The sequence below is a fragment of the Dasypus novemcinctus genome, chromosome 13, assembly GCF_030445035.2.
Source record: "Dasypus novemcinctus isolate mDasNov1 chromosome 13, mDasNov1.1.hap2, whole genome shotgun sequence".
In the NCBI taxonomy this organism is placed as follows: domain Eukaryota; kingdom Metazoa; phylum Chordata; class Mammalia; order Cingulata; family Dasypodidae; genus Dasypus; species Dasypus novemcinctus.
In genome coordinates, this window is record NC_080685.1 from 39,237,077 (window position 1) to 39,260,265 (window position 23,189).

A 23,189-nucleotide genomic window follows, 5' to 3' on the forward strand; every position below is an offset into this window, starting at 1 on the left:
AAATTCCATTCCTCTTTTTTAAATTACTGTATTTTTTTAAAGAAAGTTGTTCTCTTTTGTTTACTAAATGGGAAAAGGTAACATCTTGACTGCTCTATAGACTTTGTTGCTTGGGCCTTTCTGGTCAGACATGCAGTGTAAGAAGTCCCTGCTGTGTTCCGGTGGTGTGTTTGTAGGTTTTTGGAACTTGAGTGTTACCTAAATGGTGAAATAATTCTCAGACGAAACCACAAAAACTATTTATATTTAACCCATAATACTAATGAATTTGATATTGTACTACATTTTGTTCTACCAGTACCAGAAATTGAAACAATATAAATAAATACAGTAGTTGCAACTATCCAAAGATCTTAAGCTGTAGTACCCTGCTTATAGCCTAGTAGAGAAAATAAGGTGTGTGAATATGATATATAAATCACTGTACTCCAAAGGAATATACAAAGTGCTAAGGAAATTTCACGAAGGAGAGATAACCTCCAACTGGGTTCTTCATGGAGAAATATCTCATTGCCAATGCCAATTGTGTGTTGTAATATAATAAATGAACTCAGTATATGTTACAGACTGGTTGCTTTCCCTGAGATCTTATATTGGGCTCTGTTGGAAACAGGAGGGTTGGCCATCCTTAATTCCATTTATATGGTATAATAGAACTACCAGTAAATTTTCTGTTTAGTGGCAAGATGGTATATATGACAAGAAAAGCCTTTTTAAATAATCATAATTAAACTACCGAATACAATGTAAAAACAAAACAAAACACTGGAATTCAGTGTTTCAGTAAAACTAAGTATTAGGGAACAAAATTAAATGGGCTGTTGTCCATTTTAAGACCATAGAGGACTATAGAATTTCATAAGCCATATATATGCAGCTCTGAGGAATACTTAGGAGGCAACTTCATAGACATAAAATAAAATATAAATGTTATTTTGTTAAAGCCTAGAAGAATCGTGACATTCCCTTAGTGTTACACAGACGTTCAGTATACATTTAAGGAAAAACAGAACTATGGTGTTGAGAAGAATCTTCCTTCCTTCTGTAAAGGCATACCTCTGGAGTCAATCACAGTAAACAACCTTCAAAAAGAACATATATTACACTCCAAATATATGTTTAGGAAATGTCATTTATTCTCATTTCATGGTTTCCTAGGCTCCCCTGCTTCAACTGGAATACACTTAACTTCTGGTCAGCTCACATTCAGAAAGACTGTCTTCTGTTTCATCAAGACAGAATTCACTCATAATGGGTTCTTCTGTTTTGTTCTTCTGAAATTGAGTCTTTATGCAAGAGATTGCCTGGTTTTATTTTATAACCATGAGCCAGCCATTTATATTAAGCCAAAAATAATATGATGCCTTTTGACTTTATCTTGTCCAAGGAACCAATATTTTATTCCTTCCACAGATTTGGAAAATACAGTCATTAGAGGATCATTTTCTTTTTATCTCCTTCAGGTTTCCTTGTAAATAAGGGTTTTTTTTTTTTATTTTTCTTTTTAGAATATGGTAAATTTCTTGGAAAAATAAAAATTCACATTAAGATATAATTATAGAGTATATACCATGTTTCAAGTTCTGTGCTCAGCCTTATCTCTGAACAGTTGCTCCATCTTCTTCCTCTAACTGAGGACACTTCACAAATTAGAGCCTAATTTTTCTTCCCCACTGCATGTACCTCAGAGCCTGGATGTGGGTTGCTTCCCACTACAATTTCCAAATTATCTCTCTTTTCTCCTTCAATCCCACAACATCTTTTAGGTATAAATCGTCAGATTTTACTCCTCTTACCATTCTGTGGCAGCCGTCTACCCAGTATTCACCAATGACTCTCCACCACTGCTTCTATCACCTCTTGGAATAACTTCAATATCCACATAGTCAATTCATCCAGTACTCTGGCCTCTTTTGATCCAGTCATCTTTTATTCTGCACCAGCTCAACTTCCCATTCACATGGTCATATTCTAGACCTTATGATTATCAATAATGGCACTCCCTTTGAAATCTCCTCTTCAAACATCCCACTCTCTGGCTGTTACTTTCTGTCCTTCCAACTCCCTTACTCTGACACCCACACTCCAGCCTCACAAATCTCCAGTCCTTTGACCCTAGCTCTTTTTCAGTATCCATTTACATCTTTAATGGGCACATATTCCTTCTCACCTATCCTACATTCTGTGTATCCATAGTATCACCACTCTCTTGCAAACTCTGTTTATTCCTTGGTTCCTTCTTTTTAGGACCCACTTATCTGGCAAAACTCCAACCTTTAGTTAAACCCTGCTATCCTTTTACTTTATATCCACTCTCAAGCAGCTAAAATTTACTAGAAAATATCATCCAACCATGACAAGTAGATTCACTTCAAATTTATAACCATAAATTTCAAAGGGGCATTCAACACTTCCAGTCATTACTAGTAAATTCACTTTCCTTCTGTCTGAAACAAGAATTTCTCACCTTCTTTTCTCAAATCTTCAACATTCCTTCTAACCACCCCCTCAACTGAACTCACCAAATGTTACATTGAGAAAATAGATGTAATCATGCAAGAGCTACCTCATCTTTCCACTACCAATTCCACCAGCCCAGCTGCATCTACACCCACAAACTCTGCCTTGCTTCTTGTTGCTACTTAGTATTGATCTGTGTAGTTGGATAAGTTAATTAACTTTTCTGTGCCTCAGTATCCTCATCTATAAAAGGAGATGTTACTAGTACCTTCCTCTTAGGTTGGTATGAGAATTAAGTGAGTAAAAATGCTCTGATTAGTACCTGGCTATTTTCAGGTTAGCTGCTGTGTTGCCTCCGTTGTCATCATTGCTCTTGTTATAGTCATCATCGTCATCTAATGTCACTCCTTCCCTTGGGACTTTGGATCCCATCCCTTCTCACAGTTTCTAAGACTTTCCTCCGGCAGTAATACCCTTTTCTCTCCTACATGATTAATTTCTTTGTCTCTACTGAAATCATTTCCGTAAGCATACAAAAAGTCTTCATATTACCTTTAATGTGGGGAGACTCCTTTGACTCCACATTTCTCTGCTTCCTTTCATAGCAAAACTCTCAAGAGTTAACCTGTACTTAACTGCCTTCACTTCCTTATCTACCATTCTCTTCTCTGTCTACTCTTAACAAGCTTTTGTCTCCTTCACTCCACTTGCAAGAAGGTGACTGGTGACCAATATCTTGCCAGAGTCAAAGTCATTCTTTTCTTACCTGACCTCTCAACAGTATTTGGCATTTCCTCTTTATGTTTTATTTCCAATTTTTATTTTTAAAAATAAAAGTTCAAATCTTCAAAAAAGTTAGAACCCCTTTATTTAAATTTTACCAATTAACATTTTTCTATATTTGCTTTATCATATCTATTTTTATAAGTCTGTCTGTCTCTCTGCACCTATACTCACATGCATTTTTCCAAACGATTTGAGAGGAAGTTGCAGGCATCTTGACACATCACCCCTAAATACTTGAACATGCATTCTCTAAGAAAAGGACATTCTCATTCTCCTACATAATCACAATGACTCCAAAAAAAAAAATGTTTAACATAGATGGAATGCAGTTTAACAGATAGCCCATATTAAAGATTCTCCATTTGCTCTCAAAGTATTAATTACAGCCTTTTTTGTGGAGGGGAAGGGGATCCAGGACCTAATCAAAGATCATTCATGGCATTCTTGTCACACCTTTTTTGTCTCCTTTTATCTAAAACATCTCCTCTGCCTTTTCCTTCTTTCATGACACACACATTAAAAAGAAAATCAGGTTTATTGAGGTATAATGTACATACCGTAAAGTTCACCAATTTTGTGTGTACAATTTTATGAATTTTAGCAAATGTAAAGAGTCATGATACACCACCGCAATCATGATATAAACATTTTCATTACTTTAAAAAGCTTCTTCATGCCCCTTTGCAGTCAGTTATCTCATGTACATTTTTGACATTCCCTCTTTCTTGATATACTGTATTTTCTAGGCTTTTGTGATCCATGACTTGTCTAGTTTTCCTCCTCTGTCTCCTCAGTCAGTTTCTCCATATTCTCCTCTGCGAGGAAGGAATCTTGTTTTTCATGTTACCACTTATCACTATATCCCGAGCACCCAGAACAGTGCCTGGCATAGGAAACATTGCAAGACAAGGCACTTTTATTGATATTGATTCATGTAATGCTCAGCTGCCAGCTAAATTTATCTTTATTTAATAGGTGAAGACATTAAAGCTCAAGAAAGTAATTTATACCATTTATAGAACCACTACATAGAAGAGCTAGGATTTAAATATATTGTATAAATTATTCTGATTTATTCTTGCTATTTCAATATTAAAGACAGGTGTGTGAGTACTGAAAATATTTAGAACTCCAGAATATAAGATAGATTTTAATACCACTATCTCCCGGTGGTTTAAGGTTATTCATATTCATTGAGAGCTGTATAACACATTGTACACATTGAATTAGGACAGGTATACATTGTTGAATATAAGAATAAATAAGGAAATTTCATTTGGTCATTACTTAGTGGTCTCCTGAAAAGATTTTTTTCTTTTGACATATATGTGTGTTTGAAGTTATTTAAGAAATTATTTTCTTTTAGTGGATTTCTTATTCATGAGGGGTTTTTTTTAAGTGTTTTAAATTAAAAGTATTTAGTCATACTTTTCTAAGACCTTATTTTTTATAACTTTTCTTTCCTATTGTGATTCTTTATGTGATTAGAAGCCATTGACAAGCACAGCGTAGTCTAACCTTTCAAATATAAAATAACTTAAATGTGTACTAGGTTACCATTCTACCACAGTAATTGAGAATCATAGTTCACAGTGAAGAGTACACTGAAATTATTAGTCTCCTTTTCAACAATTGTTCTACAAAGGAAAATACCTGCAAAAAACAGTAGGAAACTATAGCTCTATTGGACTGAGGAAGAAGATCCAGAGGTTGCTTTCTTTGACTTTTTGGGCATATGCATTTAACAAGCTGTAACTTTAATTTATAATCTGGAGAGTAGAAGTTATAGAGACAAAAAGTTTGGACCCTATTCATTTAAGGAGCAGAGATGTTATTAGGGCAACCCTATCAAAACTTTTCATCCTGAGCAATAGAAGCATTTGAGAAATATATTTTCTGTCATTTCTAAGTTTAAAAGTTATGTAATAAAACAAAGAAAAACAAGTTGCAAGTTTGATATATCTCTCACTTAAGTGGAACCTGTAAATTTTTTTTTTTAAGATTTAATTTTTATTTATTTCTCTCCCCTTCCCCCCCCCCCCCCCCGCCCCTTACCCCCAGTTGTCTGCTCTCTGTGTCCATTTGCTGTGTGTTCTTCTGTATCTGCTTGTGTTCTTGTCAGTGGCACCAGGAATCTGTACCTCTTTTTTGTTGCATCATCTTGCTGCTTCAGCTCTGTGTGTGTGTGGTGCCACTCCTGGGTAGGCTGCACTTTCTTTCGCATGGAGCGGCTCTCCTTACAGGGCGCACACCTTGTGCATGGAGCTTCCCTACACGGGGGGACATCCCTGCGTGGCAGGGCACTCCTTGCATGCATCAGCACTGCACGTGGGCCAGCTTCACACGGGTCAAGGAGACCTGGGGTTTGAACCGCAGACCTCCCATGTGGTAGGCAGACGCCCTATCCATTGGGCCAAGTCCACTTCCTGAGATTCTTTTTTTATGATAGCTACTTTGCCGACATTTTTCATGAGGAAGTGTACCCTGTGAACACAGCCATCAGCAGATACAATCCATAATTTGACCAGAGCTTTCACTGATTTAATTTTCTACTCTTCTTCCCTCTGTATGCCATGCTGCAATTTACTGTGGTGCATGCAGAATTAAAACAAACAAAACTGGTACTCTAATTCCACCCTACCATTATTAAGATGATGTTCTCCCAGATATCACCAAGTAGGTAAACAAATGACATAATTATATTCACCTTCAAAATAATTTCCATGTAAAGAAAGTCTAGAGGAACTTAGTAGCAATGGTATGCAAATACTAGCACCAGCACATGAAACACGTTTTTAGTTGGAGAAGATATAACAGAAGGGCAGGAAGCAAACCAACCACATATATGTGTTGGTGTTAATAATTAGAGAATGTTGATACAGCTGCTTTTGATGATCACAGTTTTGTAGGAGTAACCATCCCAAAGTAAATATATTTACTGGAAATAATAATTAGAATTTGGAAATAATATTTCAGGAAGCCACTGTGGCTCAAGCAATTGAGCTCCTGTTTACCATACAGAGGACCTGGGTTGGATCCCTGGGATCTCCTGGTTAAAAAAGAGAGAGAGAGAGAGAGAGAGAAAAGAAAAGAAAAAAGACTTCCCAGACCTACCCACACAGTGTGGAGAGGTGCGGGCAGTGTGCAGAGAATGACACACCAAAAAGACAATGATGCAACCAGATAGGAGAAAAAAAAAATTGTATTTGGAAATTTTAAACATGTTCTGTGCAAGCAGTCTGGTTGCCTAAGCAACCTGAAAGTCATGCTTTTGACTCTTACAGATTCATTTCTCCTAAAAGCCTGCTGTTTGTTGTCTGTCTTTTAAAAATATATGTACCATCTTGCATTTTCATTGCAATTCATTCCATTTCTTTGTTATATAATTACAGCCAGACCATTAAGTGAATGGCGTCTCCTCTGGAAACCATGCTTTAATTTTTTATACATGTATAACCATATAGTTCTCTGACTTTTGTCTCATTACTAATATCAGTAGTAAAAATCCCATACTGGGAATTTCTACTGAGAAAAGGAGAAATACCATACTGTTCACGAGATAAAAGGAAATTTTTTTTCTTTCAAAAAAAAATGTATGCAGATCTATTAATTATATATGACTGGCAATTTCAGATGATAAGCGTTAATGTTTCCTGCACTAACTATAATAGTTAGTACCTTTGTAAAGACCTCAGTTTATATTTTGAGTTCCTGGACTGATTTGGAAGTTTTCTAGTGAGAAGACAAACACTCAAGGGAGGCAGAGTATGATTCAAATCATCTTTGGAATTTGGATAAAATTTGGCCCAAATATACATCCCTTTTGTAGCTCACAGCCCTTCATCAATGCTAATATATCAAATAGGCCTACATCAAGAGCGATAATTTAGATCAGTTCTACACCAGAAACAGTATGCTGATTAATTTTTTTAAAGAGATCTCTGTTAGGTACCAGGTAGTTATAAATTCCCAGTGTTTATGGTATAGAATTGAAAATTAGAGAGAGAGCAATATGCTGGGGAATAGAAGTATGGTGACTAGCAGCAGTTGGTACCCTGAGAAATAAAACTTGAACTAGACTATAAAAAATATTAGAATGTGAGGATAAGGATAACAAAAGGATAAGGTATTTGTTTACAAAAGGTTTGAATGCAGCTGCAAATAACAGAAAAACTACTCTTAGGTGTAAACTATTGGCTTAAATAAACTGGGTTTATTTTTTCTTATACATTGTGAAATACACAGTAACAAACCACAACGAACCCATCTAATTGCTGGTCTTTGTTCAACAACATTAGGATGCTAAGGCCAAGTATGTTGCAATTTTCTTGGCCTTTCCCAGATCATCACAAAGTGACTGTTGCAGATCAATCCATCATATATGTATTCTAAGGCAGGAGAAAAGAGGAAAGTATACATCTATCAGGAAAGCAGTCATTCTCCAGAATTTTTCTACCTGACTTTCACTTTTGTCTCATTGAATATAAACTGTCACATGCTTATACCTACCTTCAAGGGAGGCCCAGAAATGTAATATTTTAACTAGGCACACTGTGATCTGAAAAAAATTTTGGAGTTCTCTTAGTAAGGAAATAATGGATATTGGGTACACATATTAGCAGCAGTTGCTTGCTGCAGTACACCATGAGCTAAACTGGGATTAAACTAAGTATCTGGGAGGAGATAGTAAAGAGAGGATTCATGTTGAAGAGAAAAAAGTGTTTATTGCATGGGATGCAGCCAGATGATTTAGGTCATTAATGAGGTAAGGAAGTGACTTGAAACTATCAAACCTAAAAATAACATGAGGAAAGCTCTGTTAAAAGACTCTTAATTTGGCAGTTTTCTGTAATAGGAAAAGTTAGGAGGGAAGATGAACTAGCAGGAAGGGTAGTGTAAATTGAAGCTGCAGAGAAGATGAGCGAGGAGATATTGTAACGATCTTGGAGTGAGGTAATTAAAGGCCTGGAATGGAGAGAAAGGTGCAATTTCAAAAGCAATTTCATGGGAGAAATCTATTAACATTTAGCAACCAATATAGTTCATGAAAAAAGGGAAAGTAAAAGCTGATTCCATGATTTTGAGACCAGAGCACTGAGTTAAAATAAATAGATAAAATGTGAATGACTGATGTTAGATTTAGGCATCTTGAATTTAATATATTATCAGTAGGCAGTTTTGTATAATTCTTATAACCAACTACTGCTAAGTAATTCTTGACTGGCAAATTCAGTTTTCTTTTTCCTCTATTTTCCCTTTTGTTAGGAACCACCCACCCCCTCATAAGTTATTGTCCTTTTCTCTTCCTTGTACTGTTGTCTTGAATTCCTTCACATTCACCACCTGGCTAATTTACAAGACACAAAGCTTATAAGGATGGGGGCAGAGGGAAGGAGAAAAGAAATATAAAGTAGGAATCTAAAGAGAATAGTAAGAAAGCTGAACTCCCTCTCTTTACTTGTTTTCCTTATTTTTTGTTTTTGCTTCACCTTGGACATGGTTTACTGAGGTTAGTCTCCTATCTATATTGTTGCAGTAGTATGCTAACTAGTCTCCCAAATATATTATTTTTTCCTCTTAATCCTTACAATCCATTCTGTATACTGCTACCAAGGTGAGTCATCCTTACATACTACTTTTATGTCATTACCCTTCTCAAGGTCCAGCAATGGAGTGTCACTGTCTGTGGAATGAGATTCAGATGCCTTTGCTTAGCATTAAAGGTCCAGGGCAATCTGTTCCCAACTTACCTTTTGAATTCAGTTCCAACCAGACTGCTCTACTCATGATACCTAGACTCTCGTTCATTTATTCATTCAAGAAATACGTATTTACTGAGTACCTATTTTATGCCAAGAATTGGAGATATTAACAATTAATTCAATTATTTCTTGAATAAGAAATACATGGTTCCTACTTTCCTGAGCTTTCGAATGAAAGAGACAAAAGAAAACAAATACACAAATAACCCAAATAAAATAACTGCAGTTTGGGATAATATGGGGGAAAGAAAGAAACATGATAGAATATAATGGTGGAGGTTGGGGGTAGGAAGGGCCCCTTTTGATTAGATGGTCAGAGAAGGCCTCTTTGAGTAGATAACAGTTATGAACTGAAGAAAGAGAAGAACCAACTGTGAAGAGCCGAGGGGCAGAAGATTCCACGCAGAAGCAGCAGCAAGAGAGCAGAGGCAAGAAAGAGCCCTTAGTTTTTGGAACTGTCAGAAAGCCCGTGAGGCCCAGAGTAGGAGCACAGTGGGGGAAGGCGGTAATGGTACAAAGTGAGGTTGGAGAGATGAGTAGAGATAGGGAGTTGTGGGCCATGATAAAGAGTTTGGATTTTTCAGTGCAGTGGGAAGATGCCTATGAGTTTGAAGTAGGGATGTGACTGGATCTGATTTCTATTTAAAGAGATCATTACTCTGGCTGCCTTTACACATGTGGTTTCCACTTCCTGAATTGCCTGCCCTCTTCCCTTCATGCCAAATATCTCCTACCCATCCTTTAAGATCCAGCTGAAATCCTACCACTGTTGTGAAACTTTTCCCTACTTCTGTGGGCCATGATATGTCCTGCTTAGGTTCTAAAGTAATCCTTCCCTTCACTAAACACACTTCCTGGAATCACCTCTCATTTATTACTTTATCTTACACTATTCACAGGTAAACCACCTTGATGTTGGGGATTCTGTGTTGTATTGTTGTTGCTGCTGTTGTTTTAAGGTACTGGGGCACTAAACCTGGACCTTGTATGTGGGAAGCAGGCGCTCATCCGCTGCACCACATCAACTCCTCTAAGCTGGTTTTTTCATTTGTTTGCTTGTTGTTTGTTGTTTTGTTTCTGAGGAGGCACTGGGGACAAACCCGGGACCTCCCATGTAGGAAGCAGGCATTCAACTGCTTGAGCCACGTCCGTTCCCTGTATAACAATATCTCTGTCTCCTTTATCTCCCCACCCCCTGCCTAAATATGCTCTGATACTTAAGTTAATTTTCAATATATACTTAAATTAGTGTAGGGAAATTTTTGCCTTTTTAGTGATTACTATGAAATAGCCATACTATACGCTGTTTCTGGCCTCCAATGTTTCTTCTGGTTGGCCTTCTTTCCCTTTTTGTTTCTTGAACTCATCAGGATATCCTTTCTAACTCCTTCCAGAAACCATTAGTTTATCCCCATTTAGCATAGGCTCTTCTACGAACGTTCTTCTACAAAGTAAACCTGAAAATAAATAGATTCTTTAAAAAGGGAACAACAGAGCTTCCTTTATGTACTTGAAATACTTATCACTATGCTGAGAATGTTTATTGTTTTGATAATTTATTGACAATTGCACAGGTAATTTCTTCAATGAATAGTTTGTCTTTTTGTACTTGATTCATCAACTATTTAATCTATAGGGGTTTCCGCTAGGACTTTGAGGGTTAGAGTAGACCAGTCTGCATGGCATCTTCTAGGATATTCATCCTTCCTTGACCCCAGGGAGCCCATTGCTGAGGCCACTGTACCTAACTGACCTGCAAAGCCCCATTTGCTTTCAGTTAGGTCACCTTTACTCTCTCTCCTTGTGGTGTAGATCTCTTTCTACTCAAACACATGGTTTAACATTCGACTGATAAAAACTAGAGATCAGAGAAGTGGATGTGGCTGCAAGTGATAAGGCTTTCTCCTACCATATGGGAGGACCCAGCTTTGATCCCTGGGGCCTCCTGGTGAAAAAGAAGAAGAAAAAGCATGCCTGTACAGCAAGCCAGTGCCCATGTGGCTAGCCAAGTGCCCACACAGTGAACCGAGTACCTGCACAGCGAGCCCATGTGGGTGCCCACATGGTGAGCCAAGTGCCCACGCAAGTACCTGTGTGGTGAGCCAGTGCCCACGTGGCGAGCCGAGTGCCCACAGAGCAAGCCAAGTGCCTGTGTGGAAAACCAGTGCCCACACAGGCGAGTCACACAGCATGATAATGATGCAACAAAAAGAGAGACAAGAGGGAGAATCAAGGTGAAGCACAGCAAAGACCAGGGACTGAGGTGGTGCAATTGACAGGGAACCTCTCTCTACATCAGAGGTCCCCAAGATCAAATCCTAGAGGAGAAAGACAAGAAGAAAATACAAAAAGAGAAATAGATGCAAAAGATCACACAGCGAGTGGACACAGACAGCAAAAACAGCAGGACAGGGGAGGAGGTGGGGGAGGGGGACAGGTAGGAGAAGAGGGAGGAAAAATTTAAAAATAAGAAAAATTAAAATATAATAAAAAACTAGATCAGTGTCTATTTAAGCCAACAAAGTTGATTTGAGCCTCCTGCTAACTCAAAAGTATGAGTTACTTCTGTATTTTACACATATTAAGCTCCTCAGAATTGATTCATCTTTGTTCTAGAAAAATCAGTAACCTTGAAGTTTGTCAGAAAATTGAGCCATTTCACATAATCTTGGATTTCAGTTTTTCGGAAGAACTATTTAATAAGCACAAGTTCAACTCCTCTATGAATTATCTTTTTGCAACGATACCAACAGAAAACACTAGGTATTATAACTTTCTGTGGAGTGTTAAATATTTCTTTCTGCACTTGCATGGATTATTTCTTTGTTGTTTAATAAATCTGCAAGCTGGGGATGGGGTAATAGGCCAGCATCATCTTATGGATATGCATGTCAAAGACACTGTAGACTTGTTCACATTGGGAAATACCCCTCCTTTTGAACTTTTACATATAAAGATTAGAACGTCATAAGGAATCTATATTTCATTTTCCTGAATCTAGAATCTTGAAATTGAAAATGTGGATATAGATCGTTAATTAGATATTAATGTGTCAAAGAACACTTTTGCTTTGAGAATCTTGAGTATATCAGGCAAGAGCTGCCTTTGGACTCAACCAAATATCCATGGAAATTTTCCCTCCAGATTTATTACAGACTTTAACAAACACATACTTGCCTTAAATCTAAGATTTAGATTAAATAATAAGACAAATGTGAACTTCGGAATAGTTTGTTGCTTGGAAAGGAGTTGTTAGAAAAACCTTGCATATGAAGCCTCTTTAAGATATCTGAGGTTCATCTTGTTTTTTTCACTCCACCTACTACATAGGACAAAACTTTATGGGAAATGTGATATGCTTGACATCACTACAGTACAGATTAGAACAAAGAAAGGATACTCATTAATAGTCACATATTGAAGCCATAGAATATCAGGGTGAGAAAGGCTGTTAGGACAGATTTATCCATCCTAACTCTTTCCAGTGTTTGGATTCTCTTTTACAATTCTACTCCTACAGGATTTTATAAATATAACCTTTCTTCCATGGGACAGACCTTCAGCTGTTTCTATCCTTTATACCCTCTGAGTCTTCACGCACCATAACTGACCTTCCAGTTTTCAGAAACTGTTTTTCTTATGACCTGGGTTCCTGGTGCCTTAATTCTGGTTATTCTCTACTAAGTAGGCTCTGGTTTTTCCGCACCTCTTAAAGAGGGCTTATGAATGCTGAGCATAGCAAAGTACCTCCAAATTCTATGGAGTGTATTTCTATTGGTGAAACGGGAAAAAAAATTTTTCCAGATTCATTATACATTAGTCTCATTGTGCTGTCAAATATAGTCCATAATTCTTTTTCACATATGCTACTATCAAGCCATATCTCCTTCATTTGCTTGCTGATTTGGATTTTTAGGCTAAAGTTTAGGATCTTATTTTTTTCTGATTAAACATCTTGTTGATAGTTTTTCATTAAACAAATGTTCAGGCAAGGCTTCCCTAGCCTGTGGAGTAGATTAGCTCCCCTTCTGTTCCTCTACTTTTATCTGCTGAGAACACTCCAAATTCCCTTAATTTTGTAACATTCATCTCACTTGTAGGAAACATCTGTGCTAGTCAGGTACTATACTTTGTATCCGAGAAAAATGCAATTCATTCAATAAATACACACACACACAGAGAACGTGATAATTGATTTGAATCATGAATAATAAGTAGGATTGGCTAAGTAGATGATGCATTCTAGGCAGAGGGAACACAATAAATAAGAATATCAGAGAAAAAACAAATATTAGCCTTTTTGGAGAATTAAAGTAGTATTAAAGTGCATAGGCAGTCGGGTGTAGATGAAGCTTGAAAGGCAAGCAGAAGCCAGATCATGAAGGCCTTGTATGACATACTACAGATTTTTAAATTTCATCCTGTGTGTAATGAAGAGCTGCTGAAAGATTTTGAGCAAGGGAGACACAAATGGAGTCATGTTTCGAAAGATTTCCCTGGCAGCAAACTAAAGGGTAGATTAGGGGGGAGGATACCTTTGCAGGGACAACAGTTGGAAAGGTTATTACAATCATCTAGGCAAGAAATGGTTGTACTCAATATGTGAAAGTGTTCCATATGTCTGTCAGTTACCTATCACCGGCATAACAAATTACTCCAAAGCATAGGTGCTTTTAAAAAAAGTAAATAGTTGTTATCTCACACAGGTGATGAAGGTCAGGAACCTAGAAGCAGATTTAACAGGTTGGTTCTGGCTCCAGGTCTCTCATGAGGTTGTAGGTCAAGTTGTCAGCTGGGACTGAACATTTGACTGGGGCTGAAGGATCCATTTCCGAGCTCCCTCACGTGGCTACAGGTAGGAGGCTTCAGCTCATCATTCTATTGGCTTCTGCATGGGGTTACTCACATGAATTCCTCCAGTGCAAGTGATCCCGGGAAGCAAAAAGACAAGTGAGTTCAAGGGAGAGTTGCTAACATTAGTCTTTTAAACCTAAGCTCAGAAGAGGCATCCCATCGCTTCTGTCACGTACCAGCCCACGCACATTGTAGGACAGGCTACACGAGCTGTGAATACCAGAAGGTGGGGATCATTAGGGGCCATCTCTGAGGCTGCCTACCACACTGGCTTGTCCTAGTGTGTAAAGAGGAACTCTAGACCTGTTGAGTGAAATAAGCCAAGCACAAAAGGAACATACTTGTGTGAAGTAAGCAGAATATGCAAATTCACAACCAGAATTAGAATACAGGTTGCCAAGTGCTGGATGGGGAGAGGAATGGGGAGTTAATATTTAAATTGTGTGGAGTTTCAGTTTGGGGTGATGGGAGAGTTTTGGCAGTGAACGATGATGATGGGCACAGAACTTTGTGAATGCTAAAGTTAATAGCATAATTATAATAATACTGTTTCATCAATTGTAACAAAAGTATACACTAATACAAAATGTTAAAATAGGGAAACTGTGAGGGGGGTATGTGGAAACACTACTTTCTGCATGATTTTTCTGTAAACCTACAACTGTTATAGTAAAAGAAAATCTAAATTTTTTTTTTAAAAACATACTTTTAAAAAAATCTAGAATACTGAATATTTGATGGTTTATATAGATAAGAGAACAGAATAATTCACATAGAAACTGTCCCATGAGTCATTCCTCCTAGGGTAAGTAACTAAAGTATTTGCTTAACTGAAAAGTAAGATAGCTAAGACCTCATTGTAAATATTAAGTAATGTTTACCTTGTACTTTGTACTTTGCTTAGTTTTATACTGTAAGATAAGACAGTGTAGTCTTATATTTGTTTTTATAGTATACGCTAATTGCAGTTTAGCTTTACAAGTATAAGAAGAATCAGATGTGATTCATAACCTTAGAGAGTTAATAGTCTTACTGGGATGGGAGCAGATGTGGCTCAAGCAGTTGGGTACCCACCTCCCACAGGGGAGTTCCCAGGTTCAGTTCCTGGTGCCTCCTGAAAAAAACAAAACCAAAACAAACAGTAAAACCAACTCAGGGGAGCCAATGTGGCTCAGTGGCTGTGTGCTGGCTTCCCACATATGAGGTCCCAGGTTCAATCCCCAGTACCTCAAAAAAAAAAAGTCTTACTGGAGAGCAGAACATACAGAGATCATAAAGAATCTTAGAGCTAGAAGTAAAATTAGAGACTCTCTAGCATAACTTCATGGCAGGTAAGAAAACAGGTTGACAGAGCCAACACAGCTATGAACCAGATCTTTAGTTCCCCAGACACAGCACTTTAGTTAAATGTGAAAGGTAATTTGTTTATACAACAAGGACATTCCTTAAGAATATAAATCACTTTCATATTTGAAAGCAGAATGACCTTGTATTTGACATGGGATAAGAGAGACATAAATGTGTTAGAATATATCTGTCGTCTGTTAGAAGATGTCACTGACCACTGTGTGACTTTGAGCTAAATTATACAAATGAATAAATACAGGAGAAAATAATTAGCAGTGCCACATACCTTACATTTTTAAAATAAGGACTACCTTAATTGATAGTAAGATATTTACATAAATTTTCCCATTTTACATGATAATATCCAGGGTAAAATAAAGTATAAGTTATGTAAATTATGAGTAAAAATAGTATGTAAATATCAAGAAGCACACTTGGCCCAGTGGATAGGGCGTCCATCTACCACATAGGAGGTCCGTGGTTCAAACCCTGGGCCTCCTTGACCCATGTGGAGCTGGCACACGTGCAGTGCTGATGCACGCAAGGAGGGCCATGCCATGCAGGGGTGCCCCCATGTAGGGGAGCCCCATGTACAAGGAGTGTGCCCTGTAAGGAGAGCCGCCCAGAGCAAAAGAAAGTTCAGCCTGCCCAGGAATGGTGCTGCACACACAGAGAGCTGACACAGCAAGATGACGCAACAAAAAAAAAAGAGACACAAGATTCCCATGCCGCTTACAACAACAAGCGGACAAAAGAAGAACACGTAGCAAATGGACACAGAGAACAGACAACTGGGGCAGCAGGGGAAGGGGAGAGAAATAAATAAAAACATAAAAATAAAAAAATCTAAAAAAAAATAGTATGTAAATATGATCTACCCTATTGCAATAATGAGAGTGGAAATAAATAAAATTAAGCATTTATAAGTTTTTTTTCAGTATATATCACAGTTTAAAATATTTTAATTTTTTTAACTAAATGCTTTTTAACCACTATTACCTATATTACTAAAAGTTTTTAAGTTGCAAATTCAGATTGAGTCTCTCTCCCTCCCCATTTTTTTGAGGACCTACCATGTATAGTTAAGCCTATTTCTGTGTTCTTTAATATATATAATTGCATTTAATACTCACAGTGCCTCTGTGAGACAGAGTGAGACAGGTATTATCCCTTCATATGTCAGCCTTTCACATAAGTACAGTTTGTGACTAAATGAAGACAGTAGGACTAAATACCAATTTGTATTACCATAATTTCAGAATAACAGCTACTTGTGTTTATATTCCAGTCATCAGTAAATATTTACTATTAAGCACATTATTTGTCTTGCTGTCTAACAAAAAGATGAAGTATTTATATTAATAGCAAGATATATTTGCTTATAAGCTAGCTCCCTGGAGTTTCCATGATAAACCAGAAGGGCTTTCACCACTATATTAAAATATGAAAAGACAAATTAGGATACTATAAACTGCAGCTTTCTTGGCATCAGAAGTTTATTTTTAAAAGTGCTTTAATTAGGTAAATTCATTCCATCCAAATTTAGCAGACATTCATTTCAAAGTTTGCTTGTTTTATCCTTGGCATTTAGTCATACAAAAGCTTTTTTTTTTTACATTTTCTATTAAGTAAATGTCAGTCACTTCCCTAAACTAGCCTGTCCCAGACCAACATACCAGTTCTACACTCAAAACAAAACCGAAGTAGTAAAAATAAACAGTCTGTCTTCTTGCTAATTAACTTACTGTCTCCATTTCTATAGATGTGGCCATATGTTTCCCAGAAAAGCTGGCTGGCATTCAGATTAAGGTAGCTAGTAGTTTCCATTAGACCTGGGCTATGAACATGAAAAATTTGGGAATGGTTGATTTTTCTATTCTTAACATTTTATCAAATGTACTATCTTGTTGATGCTTTCTTCTACCTTTTATTCCAGGCAGCTTCATTTGGAATATAGATAATCATTAAGTAGTATCTTTGTGAACAGCCAATTTTATTCCACATTTATTAAGAACTTGAAAAGTGCTAGACATTGTCTTATGAGCTGAGAAACCCAAATATGAAAATTATGCATGGTCTCTGCCCTACAATAACTCATAATATAGTATAACATATTTTAGCTGTTTTTTTAGCTGCTTCTATCAGTCACTTTTCTAGTTTCAAGTAACAGAAACTATCTGTAGATACCTTAGGAAGAATTTCTAGGAGGGCCAAAGAATCAGACCTGGAGGCCATATGAACAAAAACAAAGCCGCAGATGATATTGCAGAGCTGGTCATAGACCATAGCTTTTACCACTGATATCACTGATCCTGAATTCTCCTGTCAGAACCAATGCCATGGCTGATTATTAAAACTAGAAACTGCTGCTGCCTGGGCTACCACCTTCTCCACCAGTCTTCATTGCCATGGCTTCTTTGTAGTCTGGAGCTGGTGCAACTGAATGGCAGAGCCTAGTCATTTGTCCAAACCTGAGTTTCCAAGGGAGGGAAATAAACTGTTTGGTCCTTTAAACTTCCATAGTGGGAGGCAAGCTCTGCTTTATAAGATAGGAGAGTCTCTAAACCTAGGAAGGTAGCCAGTTGCTAAGTGGCCAAAAATTTCTATCAACAGCAATTTTGAATAGTCAAAGAGGTTAAACACAGGAGTTGAGAAGCAAGAAACAAGAGTCTAAGGAGAAAAACAGTGACTGTGGCCTTATGCCCCTAACAAAGGGTGGTGGTAGTGGTGGGGATCTGTTTTCCCAAACCATTTAACAAAAACACAGTGGAAGTCCAAGTAACAGATTATATTCTCAGAAGTTAATAAAGTCCTCAAGAATATAACCTCAAGTTGAAGCCATTTACTCTATGCATTTAAGGGAGTATCATCTCTCTCTGGAAAAGGTTAGCCTCTGCCTGATGACCAGAAAAACAACCCAGACTTGGAGTCAAGGCGCTTAATTCTCACCCTGCTCAGTCCATAAGCAGGCGTGTGACCCATAAGCAAGTAACGGAATGTCTCTGGTCCTTAGGACCCTCATCCATAAAGCAAGAAGTTTGAGGCAGGCGATCTTTAAAGTCCCTTCTTCACTTTAAAATTCTGTAACTTCTACCTGATAAACAACTAGTATTTTTACTTAAATTGGTTGTATGTTTTAGAAGGAAGATAAATCAGATGCTTAATTTTTTCATGATAATAAATTTCTTAAATACACTTCCCACTTTAAAAAAAAAAAATTATATTTTCCCACACAGAACAGTTTAGGCATTCAAGTTGCAGCAGGGGAAATACTCCTTGAATTTGTCATTATTATTTTTGGCTTTATCTTTTTTTTTAAAAAAAAGATTTATTTATTTCCCCTTTCCCCCAACCCCGCCCCCACCCCGTTGTCTGTTTTCTGTCTCTATTTGCTATGTTGTCTTCTTTGTCCGCTTCTCTTGTTGTCAGCGGCACGGGAATCTGTGTTTCTTTTTGTTGCGTCATCTTGGTGTGTCAGCTCCCCGTGTATGCGGCACCATTTCTGGGCAGGCTGCACTTTCTTTCACGCTGGGCGGCTCTCCTTACGGGGCACACTCCTTGCATGTGGGGCTCCCCTACGCGGGGGACACCCCTGCGTGGCACGGCACTCCTTGTGCACATCAGCACTGCATGTGGGCCAGCTGCACACGGGTCAAGGAGGCCTGGGGTTTGAACCGTGGACCTCCCATGTGGTAGACGGAATCCCTAACCACTGTGCCAAGTCTGCTTCCCTGGCTTTATGTTTATGAGAGCTTTTCAGTTTTCTTGTTTCAGTGATCTATTTCTCTCCTTATTTAACGTTTCAGGATTAAATTGTGTTTATGATAATGAATTAGAATGTTATATTTCTTTCAAAAATAGTTTTATCTCAATATTGAAAACAAGATTCTTCATATTTATTATAAAGTGAAGACTACTGTAGACTTCTTTTTAAGATTTATTTATTTATTTTTATTTATTTCTCTCTCCCCTCCCCCCCCCCAGTTGTCTGCTCTTTGTGCGTTCTTCTTTTACCGCGTCTATCCTTATCAGCAGCACTGGGAATCTGTGTTTCTTTTTGTTGCATCATTTTGTTATGTCAGCTCTCTGTGTGTGCAGCACCATTCCTGGGCAGGCTGCACTTTCTTTCATGCTGGGCGGCTCTCCCTATGGGGCGCACTCCTTGCACGTGAGGCTCCCCTACGCGGGGGCACCCCTGTGTGGCAGGCACTCCTTGCGCGCATCAGCACTGTGCTTGGGCCAGCTCCACACGGGTCAAGGAGGCCCGGGGTTTGAACCGCGAACCTCCCATGTGGTAGGCAGACGCCCTATCCATTGGGCCAAATCCGCTTCCCTACTGTAGACATTTTGCATCCACTCGTCAGCTATTTTCCTTTTTAAAATTCAGTAATGGAAAATGGTAGTAAATTCTGCATTTAAAATAAAGTCATAACTTCATGCAGTGATAAAGACTGAAGGATCCCTCTGGAGACAAGAAAACTATCCCCTTGCCTTCAAGAATTACTATATTTAAACCAGCCAGAAAAATTAAAATTATGCCAGATTTGTTTCATACCATCTTTAATGCAGAATTCTAGACCTATTACAGAAAATTTATTCTTGGAATCACCTGAAGGATTTTATTATCAAAACTGTTTCATCTAAAACATGTCCCTATGACATGGACTCCAAGAATAGTTTCCAAGAAATTTTAATATCCTATTTTTAAATAGAAAAATTATTGATTAACTTACCTCTACAGCATAGCCCATTGCTAGTAAATACTACTGGTTTGTTTTGTTTTGTTTTGTTTATTTTTATTTTTATTGAAGTATATCATTCATGCATGAAGACACATAAACAATAAGTGTATAGTAAAGATTGCAAACTTACAAAATAAACATACGTAACATCAACAGGGGTCTCATACATCACCCCTCCACCAACTCTTTGCATTGATGTGAAACATTTGTTACAAATCATGCTACAGCATTGTCAAAATATTACTACCAACTATATTCCTTATCTTACATTTGGTGTATTTTTCCCCTAACCCATACTATTTTTTAAAAATATATTTTTGTTACAGATATTGTGAACTTGCAAAACAATCATACAGATGTGTAGATTTCCCATACAACTCCACACTCTGGTGGAACATTTGTTATGGATTATGAGATCATATCATCAGACTATTACCACCACCATGGTCCACAGCATACATTTGGCACACTTTTTCCATACATCTCCCTTATCAACACAGTATAGCTTGGCATTAATGCAAGAATATTATAGTACTGCTGTTAGCCACAGCCTCTAGGTCACACCAGTTGTAGCTTTCCCATGTTTCTCCATATTCCCATTATCCTGCAATAGTGTACATCTGCTCTAGCTAACAGAAGGACTCTCTTGCATTTGTACCCTTAACCACAATTCTCAACTGCCTCTGGGCTCACTGTGTTATTCAGTCCCTAGATTATTCTTTAGCTTTCTTTCTATTGACATTTACTTCCCCAGACTACGTTTTTCAGTCGCAATCCCATTTATAGACCAGTTGTTACTCTCTCTAATGTGTTACTATCAACTCTATCAATCTCCACACTTTTACAGTCAAGTTCATTAAAACTTCTACATACATGAAGCATCCATAGTTCTTCTCAACCCACCACTTATCTCTTTATAACCTATACTCTAGGTTTTAATTCCCTGTGTTTATTATTTGTATTTAGTTCATATTAATGAGACCATGCAATATTTGTCCTTTTGTGTCTGGCTTACTTCTCTTAGTATAATGTCTTCAAGATTCATGTTATCACATATGTCCCAATTTCATTTCTTCTTATTGCAGCATAGTATTCCATTGTACATATATACCACATTTTGTTTATCTATCCATTGGTGGATGGACACTTAAGTTGTTTCCATCTTTTGGCAATTGTGAACAATGCCACAATACTACTGTTTTTAAAAATACTTACAGCTAACATAATCTGATATTGTTTCTTAAACTTTAGAGAAAATAGACAAAGCTTAACTAATATCCCTTATGATTGTGCCTTATTAAATACCAATATGATTTGCTTTCTACTGTCTTTTTCAGAGTAAATAATTTATATTTAAACCTTGCAAGCCTTATTATTTTTAACATCTTTTTTATAAAGCAGTTTTTTCAAAATATAGTTCACATACCATACATTGTACCAATTTAAGTGTACATTTCATTGGGTTTTTAGTATATTCACAGAGTTGAACTACCTTTACCACAGTCAATTTTAGAACATTTCATCACCCCAAAATGAATCCCACACCCATTCCAGCTTCTGTTAACCACTAATCTACTTCCTATGTCTATGGATTTGCTTATTCTGATCGTTTCATATAATTGAAATCATAAAACCTGTGGGCTTTTACATCTGGCTTCTTTCACTTAGTGTAATTTTTTTAGAGTTCATCCTTGTTATAGCATCTATCCATATACTTCATTTTTTATTGTCAAATAATATTTCATTGTATGTATATACCACTCTTATTTATTCATTCATTAGTTGATGTATATTTGGGTCATTTCCCCCCTTTTGGCTGTTGTGAATAATGCCGTTTTGAATATTCATGTACAAATTTTTTATTGACGTATGTTTTTATTTCTCTTGGATTTATACATAGTAGAATTGCTGGGTTGTATAGTAACTCTACATTTAACATTTTGAAGACTTGCCAGTCTGTTTCCCAAAGCAGCTACACTAAGGTACATTCCCCTCAGCAGTGTATAAGGATTCTTCTAATTTCTCCACATCTTCAACATCACTTGTTATAATCTATTTATTATAGCTGTAAGTGTGCGGTAATAGCTCATTGTGGTTTTGATTTGCATTTTCCTAATGGTTAATGATACTGAGTTTCTTTTTTATGTACTTATTGGCATTTGTATATCTTCTTTGGAGCAATGTCTGTTCAGATCCTTTGCCCATCTTTTTAATTGGGTTATTTGTCTTTTTATTATTGAGTTACATATTCTGGATACAAGTCCCTTATCAGATATATGATTTGCCTACATTTTCGCGCATTCTGTGGTTTGTCTTTTCTCCCTCTTGAGCAAGCCTTATTCTTAATTCTTTGGTTAAATTTTGGTTTCCTAAACTCACTACTAATTTTTTTAAAATGTCTCAAGTTGTAAAGTAACCTGAAGTGATTACATTAGTCTTTGAAAGTGGAACTAGATTCAAATTTAAGAGTGGAGGGAGACAGAGAAGTGAGTAAAGTAGAAAGGGGGAAGGTCAGATCCCTAAGTGTATTATTTAACTGTAAAGAGGATTCCTAGCTTGAAACATTGGTTCTTTGTGTGTGTGTGTGTGGTTGCTAATATTGCATTGTCTCCTGGTCTTTTCTCCCATTTTCTCCCCCAAGGTCCTTTTTCATTTATTTAGTTTTTTTCTCCTTTTCTTTTTCTTACTTGTTTACCCCCTTTTTCTATGCCCCACCCTTTTCTCTTCTCTTTTTTTTTCCTTTTCTCTCTTTTTCTTCTTATTTTATTTTATTTTCTTTATATAATAGGTGCTGCAGGGAGCGCTTCATACTTGCTGTGTTTCCTCATCCTCCATTTCCTCTTTTCTGTGTGTATTGATTTTGGCCACCTACACTATCCCTTTCCCCCACATCTTTATATCCTCTGTCATCTACTGTTTCTCTTACATTCCACCTCCCTTTCTTTGGCCCCCAAATTGTCTGACTTTTTATTTCTAATACCTTTGTTCTGTTTTCTGTCTTTTATCCACTCTTGATATTATTGTCTTTCTTTTCTCTTTCCGTCTCTCATGAAAACACTGGCCTTTTAATTCATACTATATTCCTCCCCATATTCAGTTGACTGTCTCATTATGGGTACTCTACTTACTGCTATAACTCTACACAACTTACATGAGTCTAATATCCATTCTCCCAGATCACATATTGTTGCTCTGTTAACATTTATTACCAATACTACTTTACACATTTTCTTTTCTT

At 37.2% G+C, this 23,189-nt stretch overlaps 1 protein-coding gene across 6 annotated transcripts in view; it reads left to right on the top strand.

The window, feature by feature from the left end:
- The window catches only part of ATF6 (activating transcription factor 6), a 276,008-nt gene that overhangs the window by 217,182 nt on the left and 35,637 nt on the right, over nucleotides 1-23,189 (top strand). The gene's annotated exons all lie outside the window — the stretch shown is intronic.